The sequence below is a fragment of the Onychomys torridus genome, chromosome 7 (assembly GCF_903995425.1).
Source record: "Onychomys torridus chromosome 7, mOncTor1.1, whole genome shotgun sequence".
Lineage (NCBI taxonomy): Eukaryota > Metazoa > Chordata > Mammalia > Rodentia > Cricetidae > Onychomys > Onychomys torridus.
The window spans coordinates 27,028,939-27,044,078 of NC_050449.1; positions in this window are offsets into that span (position 1 = coordinate 27,028,939).

The window sequence follows — 15,140 nt, forward strand, 5'->3', positions numbered from 1 at the left end:
TTCTCTATATGGAAACATGGAGAAGAACCTGGACTTTGTGGCTTGTCCTATGTACCAAGACTGTCCCATGGCATGGGAGTAGGTATCCAGGAGTAATCTAGTGCTGTACGGGATAGGTCACAGGGACAGAGGAGAGCTGTTCACATCAGCTAAGCGGCCAGAAGGATGTTGCCTGCAAGGTCGCTGGACTGGCCAGATTGCCTGTGCTTATTATGCAAATGTCAGTGATGTCCAGTGCCAGGGATGGGTGCTGGAATCAGAAAACAGACCCTGGTGAACAGACTAGCCTGGGTGCAGGGTCCTGCCGAAGCAGCCTATGCACCTGCCAGCTCATGCTGCATCTCCTGCCTCCTGGAACTTCAGTGAGTCCATGGGGTGAACAGCTGGAAATGTCCTTTGTCTTATCTTCTGATATTAGGGGGACATATGCCAGGTAACTGAGAATCTGAAACCAGTGTGGAGATTAGAAGGGAAAGACTGAGCAAGAGGCCATAGTCCAGCGACCCTGCCATGCAAAATGAAGACTTGTTCTTGAGCCTGTTTGGGAACTTTCCAAAATCCTTCCCTGGGATTCTGTCGCATCCTGTATGTACCTCTTTTCTAATTCAAGGCATTTTGAATAGAGGCCTCATCAATGAGGCCACTCAGCTTGTTCCTTAGCCCAATTCCCTCTGATATATGTCTCAGTTGTGGGAAGCCCACCTGGTAATTCTCCAGCAAACAGAACCCCCTTGTAGAAAGCACTTCCTCTGCCATTTGCCATAGAGTGCACAGAGCCACTGGCCATCTCTATCCAAACAATTCATGGAAAATAGTCTTTAAAATAGCAACCATAATAAATACAAGGCTCCTCCCACTTGCCACTAATCCCCTAACAGCACAGCCTAACAAATATTTCCATTGTATTTACATTATGTTAGGTATTCTAAGTCATCTAGAGACAATTTAGAGTCTTGGAGAAGTGTTTAGCCATACACAAATACCACACCATTTTGCACACAGAGCTATTGTGGGAAGTTCTGAAACCACTTCTCATTGACTAGCAAGGAAAAGGAATCTAGAGACCATGTATGTCACAGCAGCCCCTATGGTACAATGGGCTCAGTGGCCAGCGTGTCAGGAAAATAAGAAATTACAAGATTCCTGCCTTGGTCTTGAGTGTATGCAAGACCTTTGCAAGATGTATGCTGGTGACTTTTGAAAGCAGTTTTCTTAGGTAGGGGCACCTGTGGATGACAGTCATCCTCTGTTGGTGAATGCAGACTTAGGGAAGGAAGCTGTCTCCTTGAACCAGCCAGCAGGTCATGCAAGAGATGGCTGAGAAGTACATGGATTTTGTAACATCGGTAAGCAAAGTACTTCTAGTTCCATGTATATCACCCAATGAGTGTGTGTGTGTGTGTGTGTGTGTGTGTGTGTGTGTTGGGGTTGCTAATAGGAACATGATATCCAGAACAGAGGAGGTCCTACTGGGGCTAGCTGTAGTGAGCCCCAAGGGCCAGATTTTAAAGAAGACTCTAGGCAGGCTAGAGTGTCTGGGGGAGAAAATTTAAAAAATGTGGGCAAGCCAGAGGTGACTGGTGACTTCTAAATGTATGAAGTTGGTGAATCCTGAACCTTGTTTGCATCGTAAGGAGGTACCTGCCTGGAGACATGGGGTGAGTGTAGGGATGTCTAGAGCCCCCCAAAATCCTGATACGTTATCCAGCTGTCAAAAACACTGCAGTGGTCAAGGTCACAGACTCTGGGTGAAGTCGGTCAGTTCTACCATTCCTTTCAGAAGAGCTTGCAATCCTTCTAAAGTGAATCCTACGAAACCTGCTTCTTAACCTCCTCCTTTCCAGGGAGAAGATGCCAAGAGCAAAGTAACTTCAGGGTGTTTGGGAACTTCAGGATGGAAAGCGGCTAGTCATCTTCACTTAAGGACCTCACCTCCATGCCTCAATGCTGCCCTTCTCATGAGTAAGGCTTCCCAGAGCAGCTGGATGGGAACCTAGGAGTCCTCCTGCCACTTTATCCAACTCTAATGAGAAGGATTTCCCTCAACCAGCAAGCATCCAAAAGGCCTTGGGGTTGTCAAGTGCATAGTCCCTGGGCTAGCTCACTCTGAGGAGAGGGCCATCAACCCCAGCCATGGTCATTACACACAGTCTTCACAAAGAGCCTAGTCAGCAGGGAGGTCCTACTCAAGGGGCAGGAGCTGGGAGCTACCATTGCTGCTTAGGATAGATGAACAATTGCTTGAGGGGACTGACCATAGTCCACCCAGACTCAAGCATATCTGAGACAGAAGGCCTCCAGAGCTCTGCTGATGGACAGATTTTTTTCTGCAAAGTCTGGTCCAGGGGAAGGAGGCCAGCCAGTCTGCAGCCAGCTGGAACCAGTGCTTTCTGACTGGCGTGAGTCACTGGGCTCTTGCAAATAGCATGTTGTGTACATGACAGCATGGCTAACTGGATGCACCCACTGTCCAGGAGGAGAATTTCCAATCTGTTAAAAACATGCTGGAGATGCCAGAGTAGGAAATGTATCTGTAAATATAAAATTCTGGTAATAACATGACAAAACTCAAGCTGGGAAATGAAGACTAAGAAGTGAGCATCAGTGCTCTTGCATTCTGAGTACTTGTCACCCACTAGAGAAACACAACACTCAGAAGTCAGGATCCCAATGGCATGACATTTTGTTCTTTAGCTATCTTGTCCCACTTAACTCTGCCTTGACTATCCACCACCATCCTGTCTCTAAATGAGTGGTTTTTCCTGTGAGGACTCTGACACTGCTCAGCAGGCACTCACTAATCAGTTCTCCCTTTTCCAAGTCCATCTGCCATAATTCTCCTTTCTTCCTTTGCCTATGTCAACATAACTGGGTAAGAATCCTTCCCAACATTTCCAGCTGGAAGCAACCTCTCTTCTGTGCATCCCTGTCACTTCCTGGGTATTGATGCTTTTCAGTGCTCATCATTGTCTTAGCCTCACAAGATGTTGCATTCCAGAAAGACAAGGGCCATGTTTTATCATCTTGTGATCCTCCAAATCATTAGGATGGTGCCTTTTATTTAGTGGGTCCCTTAACAAGCTTTGGACAAAATTGTGAAAAATCCTCCATTTAACTCTCTCTGTCTCTGTCTCTGTCTCTGTCTCTGTCTGTCTCTCTCTGTCTCTGTCTCTCTCTGTCTCTCTCTCTCTGTCTCTCTCTCTCTTTCTCTTGTTCCATTTCTCATATATGGCTTTCTTAGAACCTTTGAGCTTGAAACAGAGATAACATTGCTCTTTACTTAGTCTCACCTTGATGGGCTCTTTATTAGTTCTCTATAGCAAACATATTCTTCCTGCCTGACAAAGGCCATAAGAAAATCAAGCCTCAAAGATAAAAGAACCTGTCTGCAATAGCAATCTGCCAGGCAAGATGTCTACCTGCACAATAGTGGCACAACTGTTATAGGGGTAACCAACTGCTCTCTGCTGGATTTAAATCCTACTGCACACACAAAAATGCATGCCTTGTGTTGTAAATATGTTAAAAAAAATGGTAGGAAAGGTCTCAGGCCCAAGGGAGGGACTTACTACTGTTGTATAGTTTAATAGTCACAGTGCCAAGCTGTCTTCTAAGTATTTATATTTATGCCCATAAATAAATGTTACTTGTAGCCTTAATCAGAGAAGTTTCTCTTTGCAAATAATGGTAGTGAATGCAGAGACCCATGGCTTTTTAAATTGCCAAGAGCAAGAGATTATTGAGGGCTAAGCAGTAAACAAAACATTTATGTCACCATTTCCAAAGTTCCAGGATCATTGCAGAAAAGAGGGAAGAAAGAATATGAAGAACCAGAAGACAGGGAGATGGGCTGTGAAATCCTGTCTTCTGGTCATGGCAGAGTCAATGTAGTCATGACCTCAAAGCAGCCACAGCTGCAATGGGCCTACACAAATTGGGATTATCAAGTCATTCATGGGTTGGAGAAGGGTCCATTAGGTCCCTTCATGATCAAGTATTGTCTACTGATGGATTCAAAGGAGGGTCAGTAGGTCTTCAGTTGTATATCCACTGGAGAGCCTACCAGGCTCTCCAGTGGATAGTTCCAAACACATGGTCACACAGACAATCCTAGTTAGACTTAGTAGGTGTCAAAAATAACTAACTAACTAACTAACTAACTAACTAACTAAGGAAGGAGGGAAGGAAGGAAAGAAAGAAAGAAAGAAAGAAAGAGAGAAAGAAAGAAAGAAAGAAAGAAAGAAAGAAAGAGAAAGAAAGAAAGAGAGAAAGAAAGAAGGAAAGAAAGAAAGAAAGAAAGAAAAGAAAGAGAGAAAGAAATGGACGTTTAAAAGGCAAGCATAGGAAGGGGTCACTAGGGGAGGGAGGAAGATTAGAGAGGATGGGGACCACAGTAATCAGAAGGAACCTGATATAGTATGAAATTGTCAAGGAACAAATATACTTTAAAACATAAAGATTCAGTGAAGCCCCTTTGTTCTGCCCCTTCGGAAGCAGAGAGGCCCATGGGTGGTGGATTTTTCCAATGGCAGCATCTTCATTGCCACCCTTCTTAAATCAAAGAATACTCACCTGTAGATGGCGGAGATCAGGATTCCTTAAATGAAAATAAGAGACAGATGGTAGCTTTGCAGCTAGACAAAAAGACTTCAACTTGGTCTCACCGCATTTGAAATACTTGTTGAGGTTGGGCCTATCCAGATGGGGCCCATCAAGTCACTTATAGACTGTAGGTTTGCAGCTACATAAAAAGACCAGCTTTGTACACTTGCTTTGTAAGATGTGGGAGACTGTGGTATACAGTCACGTACCAATACACCTCACCAGTGCACACTGGCACTGTTTGGCTCTTTCTGTCTCTCAGACAAATGTGAGTGCCATGCATGTTTTCTACCAGGAAAAAAGGTCTCATATCTCAGAGACAGACTTAAGGAAAGGGAAATACTACCCACCAGGAGAAGACTCATAGTCACATAATTTCAATACTGAGAGTCAGGCTGGAACTGAGTTTCTGAAAAGGGCCCTGCCCTCAGGCGAATGTCTGGAGGAGCTGTGACTGTTGTCAGCTGTCCATGGAGGACTTAGCTACCTTCCTTCCACCAAGAGTACATGCTGGGTGAAAATACCTCAAGTCACTCAAAATGAGTCACAGCACCATTTCCACAGACAGAAGCATGGCAGCAATTTCCAGGGCCCTGGAAACTGTGGTTCAAGGGAGGTCAGAGGCTCCATCTGAAAGGAACAGAGCTCACTGTCTCTGTACTTGCTCTAGCATGCTGAATTTCACTGTAAAGTCTCCAATGATAAAAATGGACTGTGTGGACTGGGGATCTAGCTCAGTTAGTAGAGTGCATGCCTGGCATGTGTAAGGTCCTGAGTTCACAGTACCACAAAAAACAAAGGAGCTGTTCCTTTTTGCTCTATTCTAATATGTCAATATAGACAAGGTTTTAGAAGGATCTCAGTGTCTTACTGCAGATCCGGTCCTCTGTCCTCCCCATATAGTTATATCAGACTTCTTAGTAGGCCAGTTGACTTTTGAATGATTAGAACTCCAAATCTAGCTCACACTGCTTTTTTTTTTTTTTTTTTTTTTTTTTAAACAGGGTTTCTCTGTGTAGCTTTTGTGCCTGTCCTGGAACTCACTCTGTAGACCAGGCTGGCCTCGATCTCACAGAGATCCACCTGCCTCTGCCTCCTGAGTGCTGAGATTAGAGGTGTGTGCCATCACTACTCCTCCTTTCTTTCTTCCTTCCTTCCTCTTTCTTCCTTCCTTCCTCTTTCTTTCTTCCTTCCTTCCTTTCTTCCTCCCTCCCCCCCTCTCTCTCCCCCCCTCTCTCTTTCTTTTCTTAATTTCCTGTTCTTCTTTCTTTCTTTTTTTTCTGGAGCTGAGGACCGAATCCAGGGCCTTGTGCTTGCTAGGCAAGTGCTCTACCACTGAGCTAAATCCCTAACCGTATGTTCTTGTTTCTTAATTAATACCATTACCTGCTTTGTGTGTGTTAGTAAGTGCATAATGAATTTGTTTTCTTTCATTTGTAGATATTTGCATTTAATAGCATCAATAAATTTTTCATTCTTTACTTACCTAGTTCTCTATATATCTATCATTAATTCATCTGGAAAATCATCAGAACCATAAAACTCCTTTTAACATCAATATTGACAGCTCCATATACCATTTTCCCTGAGAGACAGTCATCCCTATGTACTGGCTATCCTCACAGTCAGCCAGGCAGGTGTTCTCTGAGGTGGCTCGGTCACCATCACCCAAGCAAGGCTCCTCACCTCTCACCCTGGGTTCACATCTATCCCATTTTCTGGGTGTCTTCTGCCTTTTTGGCAGATGCATCCTCCAGCCATCTCAGAAGGAATGGTCTGGAGCACTACCATTTAAACCCTGTGCATCTGCAATATTCTTCAACCCTCCTGCAATTCAGGTGAGGGATCAGAGTATGTGAGAACTGCTTTCTTCTCTTTATAATTTTGATGTAGACCTGCTCTGCTGTTTTTTTTTTTTGGGGGGGGGGGGGGCTTCTGTCCAGTGTGGCTACTGGGAGTTCTGGTGATTTCTCCTGAACATGTTTGTTCAAAGAATATCTTTTGCTTTATTTTTAATATTTTTAAAATGGTTTCAAAAATAGATCTGGTGACATAGAGCCTTCACTCCTACTGACTACTGTTCATGGCACTGGAAGGTATTCTGTACAATACCTGTCTCAGTTAGGGTTACTATTGCTGTGATGATACCATGACCAAGCAACTTGGGCAGGATCTTATGCCATGATTTACATCTTTTTCCTGCTGTAAGAATTTATGTTTCCAGGTGCATCTCTCCCCACCCCTGTTTCCTGTACTTGTACTTACCTATAGTGTCATCTCAGTTTATATTGTCCTTTGCTTTGTCTCTTTTTTTTCTGGCTTTTGTACACATGTTTGTTAGAGTCTCTTTCATGTTAGAGCCTTTCCTCAGATGTCTGATGACCCTTAGCTGCCCAGCATTGAAGAGAATGGCTCTTATTGAAATAGTGAGGAAGAGGCTGCATTTGATCCTGCCAGGTGGAGGGATCTCAAGATGTCAGTATAGAGACAGGGTCTTTTTTCCTCCGCCCATAGCTTCCTTATTAGGACTTCTAATGGCCGGGATCCAGCACTTGAGCCCAGAGTAGGGGAAGGAGGTGTGGGCCTCTTATTAGAAAATTTGGATTTGACCAAAGCACCATGTCTATACTGTAGTGTGCCTTGTGCCCACCCTGAGCTGTGACTAAAGAAGCTACGTTTTCTAGAGTGAACCTCAAATCATGGGCTGAGAAATCTGTTTCCTCCAAGTCCTTTCCTTTCTTCTTCTTCTTCTTCTTCTTCTTCTTCTTCTTCTTCTTCTTCTTCTTCTTCTTCTTCTTCTTCTTCTTCTTCCCCTTCCTCTCCTTCTCTGCCTCCTTCTCCTCCTTCAACAGGGTCTCTCTAAGTAGCTGTGGCCCTTTTGGACCTTTCTATGTAGATCAGGATGGCCTTGAACTCATAGAGAGCCACCTCTCTCTACTTCCCAAGTGCTGGGATTAAAGGTGGTGTGTGCCACCATTCCCAGACCTATAAGGTCTTTAACCAGTATTCCTGTGTATAGCTCCTGATATGAGCCCTGTTCAGAGGTATCTGGCCATCCTTGCTCCTTTGCTTTGCTCTCCAATGGTCCCAAGCTTGGCTTTGACAGTGGTGTTCTCTCCAGTTGTTTCCCAGCTCCTTAAACTTTATAAAATCTCTCGACTACATGTGTTCTCTTTTCTGGCTCTTCCTGGCTTTTTACCTTTGGGATTTGTTATTCCATTTGTCTTTAAAACAGCAGCACTCATTTAATCTATTGTATTTTTATATTAAGATTCTTCCAGACTTCTTCCCTGATTATCCAAAAGGTGAGTTCAGAGTTCTGCATAGAATATTTACGAAACCATAAAGTCTACAGCTACAAGTGATTTTTAATGAATTAGATCAGAGGAGGGACAGACTCTATCCCCTCACTGGGAACACTGTGTCCGCTCCACAGATAACTCCTTCCACGAACCAGCTGGTGGGGGTACTTCTGCACCACTGGTAGGCCTGCATTGAATCACAGCTTATTCACAAACTGAATGTACCCTGAAGCAAGTGCCTCTCTGTTTATGTATTAGTAAAAGTCCAGGGTCCCCAAACGATGAACTGTGATGCTGTGTGCAGAGGCCTTGAACAGTCCAGTGAACAGTGAACAGTGAACAGCCTCATTTTGACTAAGCAGAAGTCCCCTTGGCTGTCTTGCTGGGCTGGGTGGCTCCCCCTTGGCTGTCTTTCATGTGTCTCTAATTCCTCCAGCCAGGTTTTTGGCTCTGGTTTGCAAGGTCATCTCTGCTTTCCCTGCCTGTTCCCACCTCCATGGGTCTTGCCCCTGGAAATCTGTTGCTGTCCCCCTTTGTTGTAGGCATAGAATGTTCTGGTTTTTCCTAAAGCACATAGATGCCCCTAAAAATGGCTTCTCCAAACAACTTCTGTTGGGATATTCAGTGGCAACAGAACAATATTTTTTAAATATTCAAAATTTACTCACTTTGATCGCATTCAGGTGCTTGGGTGAGGTGATGCATAAGAATTCCTTCACTGCCAGCAAAGCCAGCACTGTTAGATACACAGAAGGATAGATATGGAGTGGCAGGGATGGGGGGTTGGGGGCGGGAGGTAGACTCTTCACTCTGCCTCAAGTGTTATAGAATAGAGACCTAGGCTTTTCCTTAATTGTAGAAAGAGGTAAAGCAGCAGATGGGTGTTGGAGCTGGAGCAGACATTGGGGTAGGAGGAGGGATGGACGAAACAGCTACCTGGGTATCACAGAAGGTGCAGCGTCTATCAGGTCAGCCGGCTTCACTTACTTATTAGCACCAAGATTTGTGGAATTGAGAGAATGCATCGGCCCTGCCCTCCTCTGTTGCTTAGCGACGGGTTTCTCTTTCATTCCCTGCAGGTGCAAAGGGGCCCAGTTTTGAAGGTAGAGGACACGAGGGTGGTGGACAAAGTTAAGGTCACTACCTGGTCAGCATAATAATGAGACAATCTGGCGCTGTTGTGCAAGAGGCACCTGCCTCTCAAATAAGTGAGGCATTAAGAAAACATTGCTTTTCCTCATTTGGGGTTTATTCTTCACGTTTGCTAAGCACTATTTATCTTTGAGATCTAAGTGTTTGTATACATGTTTGTCTTGCCACAGTCATCTGCTGGGTATCTGGGAGGATGAAAAGGCAGAGCCACAGGGGCAGGCAGGCAGGCAGAATGTGAGCCTATGAAAGTGCTGCTTGGGATGATGGCTTGTGAGAGCTCCTTCCCTACAAGGTTCTGTGGGACCCCAATGTCTCTCTTATCAAGCTCTGGGATGGTTCCCGTCTTATCTGAATAACCCATGGTGCCTTTCCGATTCCTCCAAGAAACAGACCATAAGATGAGATTAGTGGTGGGATGGATTTATTAGGGTCAGGTGAGAGAAAACTGGGAAGAAGCCAGAAGTAATCAAAGACTGAGTCAAGGCTGACTGAATGAAGAAGAGGGGAAAGGCAGGTTGGTGGCAGTGTCCTAGACCACTGTAGGGACTGAAGGAGATTCATATAGCCAGGAAGGGGTTCTCTTTAGCATCCTGCTGTACTGAATCAATGGCATGGGCCCGAGCATGGCTCTCCTTTCATTTGGAGGTCTTTAGGGCTTGTACTCAGGGGACTCTATTCCTAGATTAGACTGGGAGGAGGTTAGACTGCTTGGGGTTGGGTTGGGGGTCAGCCTGGGCTTTGGGAATATTTCATTGGTTGGGGAGATATAAAAAATAAGAAGAGAGCCACACAATGAGGAGCAAGAAGAAGGAATGAATGTAAGAACAGGGGCATGCAGCTGGGAATTAAAGTGTCCATGGGAGAGCTTGTATGGAAGGAAAGGTCACACTTAGTAAAAGCTTTGAGTCGCTGCTCTTGTTCTTCCCTGTGTCATATGATTGCTCCCTGGGAAAAGTCTCCTATGAACTTGACATGGGAAAATGCTGCCAAAAGGGATTTTCCTTAAAGCTGTGTCTTCTTGGATTTCTATAACAGAATACACGAGACTGGGTTATTCACAGATAGCAGTAGATATTCGTTCCTACAGTTCTAAAGGCTGAAAAGCCCAAGAGATTGGGGCAATGGTAGATTCTGAATCTTCTGAATGACCAGTTTGCCTGTTCAGGATGGCACCTTCAGCACTGTGCCTTCACAGTGTAGATGTTGTGTCCTACAGTAGAAGAGAGTGTTCCCACTCCGTCAAGCCCTTCTACGAAGGTCAGGATAACATCCTTAAGGGCCTTGCCCTCACAGCTTAACCATCCTCTACAGGCTCCATCTTTTAAGACAATCACGTTGTCAATTCCACTTCAGCATGCAGGATCACAGAAACCGACTGCGTTCTTTTCCCCTCTCTGCAACACCCAGGTGGTCTCCTCCACCCATGCAATTCTGCATTGCTTTTCATTTCATCCTTGTTGCAAACATCTCTGTGTGTCAATTCTACTCTGGAAGGTAGTTTCTGTATGATTTTTCCTAGGGGCGACATGGACAAAAGTCTGCTCAACCCTGAAAAAAAAAAAAAAAAAAAAAAACCACTGACAGACAAAAGAAAACCGTTTTACCCAAATCAAACTTGATGACTCAATCTAGTTACCAGGGTTATTTACAGGAGGCTAAAGGAAGCTTACTTTTAGAAGTACAAGTGAGTCAGGTAGCTGCATTGCCAAAATGTCTGCTCCAGCATGATTGACAGCTCAAGAAAGCCGCATCCCTGACGCGTCTCCTCTCCCCTAGCAGTGTTTCCTGTCTGCAAAGTTCTGAGGAGGGCCTTCTGAGACTTGCAGTTTTCTTGTGAGCTTTGCAAGCCTCCATTCTCTTCCTAGGTGGAATGTGTCTTTTCTTTTCTTTTTTCCTCTCAAGACAGGGTCTCTTTGTATAGCCTTGGCTATCCTGAAACTTGCTCTGTGGACCAGTCAGTCTGGCTTCCAACTCACAGAGATCTGCCTGCTTCTGCCTCCCAGGTACTAGGATTAAAGGTGTGCACCAGCACCGCCCACCTGGTGGAGTATGGAAGAAATGGCTGTACAGAAGCTATGGTGCCAGAGCCATTGGCGCAGCATCTGCAGCCAAGGTGCTTCTTGGACCTTCTGCTTTCTTCATTGGTTCCACTCCCGAGCTGTGGCTGGATCTCCGTGTTGCCAGAGTGAAGCTGTGTTTAGACAGCCGTTATTTCTGCTGCACCATGACAGCTTTCCATGCTTCTGGTGGGGACTAGTGGTGACATGGGTGTTCAGAGAGGAGACTGCACCCTAAAGGGCCACCTAGAAGAACAACTCAGAAGGAATCCAGGATCTGATGTAAGGGTGACTATAGAGGATAGAAGACACTTATGCCAATGCATTTCCTACATGATCTCACTCATTTCACAGTACAGGCTTCCGAGGGCAGGCAAGAAGCTAGGCAACTTGCCTCAGGGAAAAGCTGGTGGATCAGGGTCTTGCCCCTGTCTGGCTCCTCAAGAGTCCACACAAGAAAGGCCAACATTGCTGTATAACTGTAGTGATGAAGATAGACCACTGGAAGGGCAGGTTGGCCTAACCTTTTAGGATAGCTGAGTGAGTCACCAGGCAGGTGCCTCTTTTGAGGGGCTCCTTGAGGACCCTAAATTCCCTCTTTGTAGCATGCTGGTCCTTGTGTACTCACTTATGTGATGTGGACACTGTCACAGAAGAAGAGGCCTTCCTTCTGGTTCCGAGCCCTGGCTCCCAAAAGCAGTTTCTCTTAATTATCTTGGCAGCTCAACACCTTTGGTGTATCTCACTCATTTAATGCCACGCCTACTCTTGTTGGATCCGGTTATAAAGTAAACCATGTTCTTTGAGAACTGCTGCATATAGATGAGTCAGTAGCCGGTCTGAGCTGACCCACAGACATAAAAACCAAGGCACTGAGTACCTTCAGCTTGGGACATCCAAACTCTCCGATCAAAGGTGCAAGGGACTTGCTCACATCAGCCACCTGGCTGCTTTCTTGGGGGACCAAGAAAATGAGTGTTTGTCTCCACATTTACCCCAGCGGCCCATGAGGTAAGAAGAGAACCTTCTCATTGTCTCTTTGTAGAAAAAAAAAAATAGTGAATTCTCATGGAAATTTACCCTCTTCCCCCCTAGCAGTAATCCAGCCAGATTTGCCCCTCCACGCCCAGAGGATAAGAGTGTGGTTTTAAATCACTTGTCCTTTTTGATCTGCTGCTTACAGATGGATTAGTAGTGGGATTACACATCCTGCCTTCCCTCGGCCACTTCTCAGCTCTGAGGCTGGAAGGCTGACTCTGATTGCATCACTCTTGAGTACACTGTCTTCTTCCCTCAGATGAAGCAGAGATGAACACAGGGCCTCTGCAGCTGGGGGCATCCTTCCTTTTCAGCAGCACTTTGCTTAGTAGTAATACTCCCTTCAGACACTCTCTGTCTTACAGGCAGAGGAGAAAGAGGACTATAGAGGTCTAGGGTGGAGAAGGCAAGTTACAAGTTATCTGGCATTTTGCTTTGGGCAAGCGCTTTTGCTGCATTTTCCTACATAACCCTTTGTGGACTCTGTGCCCTTTTAAGTGCAGGCATTTAGATCTTGCATTATTATTGCAGCTCCCTAAATATTGCTCTGATAAATGTTCTGGAGAGTGGTATTGCGGACCAAGTGGTTCCCTATACTCAGGCGGGCATGGGCTCCTTCTCCAAGTATCTGTCTCTGTGGGTTCTATTCATAAGTACTCAAAAGAAGGTGGTCTTTTGTAATCAACATTTAGGAAGGGCAATCTACAACTCTTGGAGCGGAGCACAGTGAGTGTGGGAGGAAGCAATGGCATACAAAGGCTCCCCAGACACTCCTGTGCTGGAGGAGAGGCCTGGTACTGAGGTCCTGGGTTTCTCATCGGCCCTTCGCTGAGTTTGCTTTGTCCAGTGCTCTGGTTTGTGTGAATATGTTCCCATACAGCCAATCAACGGTGTGACTGTAGCTCTTCAAGTCACAATGGGACAGGATTATCTGGGAAAATATCAGTCCTTTCAAGTTCTTTCCCCCATTCTCTCTCTTCTTTGGCACTTGACTCATGGAGATGGATTTCCTCTGCACAAGGAAGAGACCAAGTTCTCTCAGGCCAAAGACTGAACTTGTAAAGCAGGGGGCACAGGTTGCTCATGACAAAGTCTTCCTCCTTTGTGCTGTGGGTGGTTTTTGGTTTGCTCGGACTGATTCTTAAGAGCAATCCCAACATACGATGCTTATGATGCCCACACGTGCTCTGCTCTGGGGAGCTGAGAATCAGAATCCCCCATGCATGTCTCTTTCCTTTCTCTGCCAGGTGTTTTTCAGTACTAGGTTACAAATCTACGTGATTTCCCAAAGATCCAGCTGTGACTCACGTGTTTTGCCTTTTTTCTGTCCCAGGGTTTCTGTGGACAGGTAGCTCTCCAACTTTTCTTACAGAACTTTCTCTGGGATGACAACATGCTCCAGCACTTTGGTCCTCACTGAACCCACATTTGACTTCTCTCCCTCTATTGTCAAACATGACTTTGATAACGCTTGTCTTTTCTTCGTTCCTGTGCTCATTAATATTAATATCATGCCTGCTGTCTTTTCAATCTTCATATGCGTTTCCGTAAGTGTACAAAAAGCAAATTTAGAATGTTCTAGGAATTGTGCTAGGGTCCTGGGACAACGCTGCATGGCAAGACCCATGCTTGTAACTGGCAGCATTGCTGTGGGGACATGCCACTTGCAGTCTAGGTTACATGTGTGGAGTGTGTGGCAGAAATACCCTGGTGGTCTGTACAGCAGGACAGTCATGGAATCCTGGCTGAGGGCACATGCAGTGGATTGTACATTGTCAAGAGAAGATTTCAAAACAGCACGATCCTAAAAGCCTTAGTAGATAGAATGGTGCCTGATGGGGGCAACAGAAAGAACATTCTGGAATAAGGAAATAGTGCTCACAAAACCATAAAGGCATGACACATGCAGGGAACATTAAGCCAGTATAGCAGTGTTGGGGGTGAAAGTGAACGGGTAATGTAAGACAAGAGATACCACAGGGTACATGGGACAAAAGGCCTTACAGGAGGTGATGCAGGGCTCAGCATGTCTGGAAGGCCATGGGATGCCAAGTAAGAGCTTAGTCTCAAAGTGGAAAGGAGGCTTTTCAGTGCAAAGTGGGCTGGGAAACCAGGTAGGAGGTCACTAAGAGGCAGAATCCTTGAGATCTAGCTGCTGGTTGGCTTTAGAGTGTGTGTGTTGCGGGGGGCAGGGGGGGCGGGGGATGCAGAGAAGAATGAAGTAAAGCCTGAGACCTGGCAAGGTTCCCAAAGGTCACCTGATGAGCGAGCAGGCTTCGAATGGCAGTGAGCATTTTCCTTACTCTTAATCTTCACTCCTCCATCTGGGCTGCAGTTTCAGACAGCTGGAGTGGGGGACCAGTTGGGCAGTGTTCCTGCTCTGCAGGGTCCTCTGTCTAGTCCACTTCACTGAAATGCAAGATTGTCTGGGGGAAAAGGTGCACCTTTACCCTTGGGTGCTTGGGCCTTAAGTGAGGCATTGTATTGGACCTTGAGTCCGTTTGGTTTCTGAGTACTAAGCCCTCAGTGGCCCTGTAGGACATAGGAATGACTTAATGTGGCAGTGTAAGGTTGAGACAAAGCCAGGTGTCACAGCAGAGTCAAATGCTAAAGGCTCTTGGTTCCTACTGTCACCCCCCCCTTGCCTGAGTCACCACAGGCAAGCCTTCCAGGGCACCATTTCTCCTAAGGACGATGCCTCTTGGGCCCCCTCAGCAGTGAGGTAAAATGAAGTTGAGCCAATGTCTCCTGAGTTTTTCCTGCTTGGCTTCCTGGAGCTTGGTGGTGTTTAAAGGATTTGCTGTGTGTGGAGACGAGGATGTTGAGCCTGCTGCCTCCGGTCCTCACTGACCTTTGGAGTCACAGAGATCAAGATCTGAGACCCACGACACCCTTCAGAGTCCCCTGTTGGGGAAGCACTGGGCCAAGCCCTAGTGTGTATTCTGGGATTCATATCTGAGTTCCATGGGACCCCAAGGCCCCCATTCAT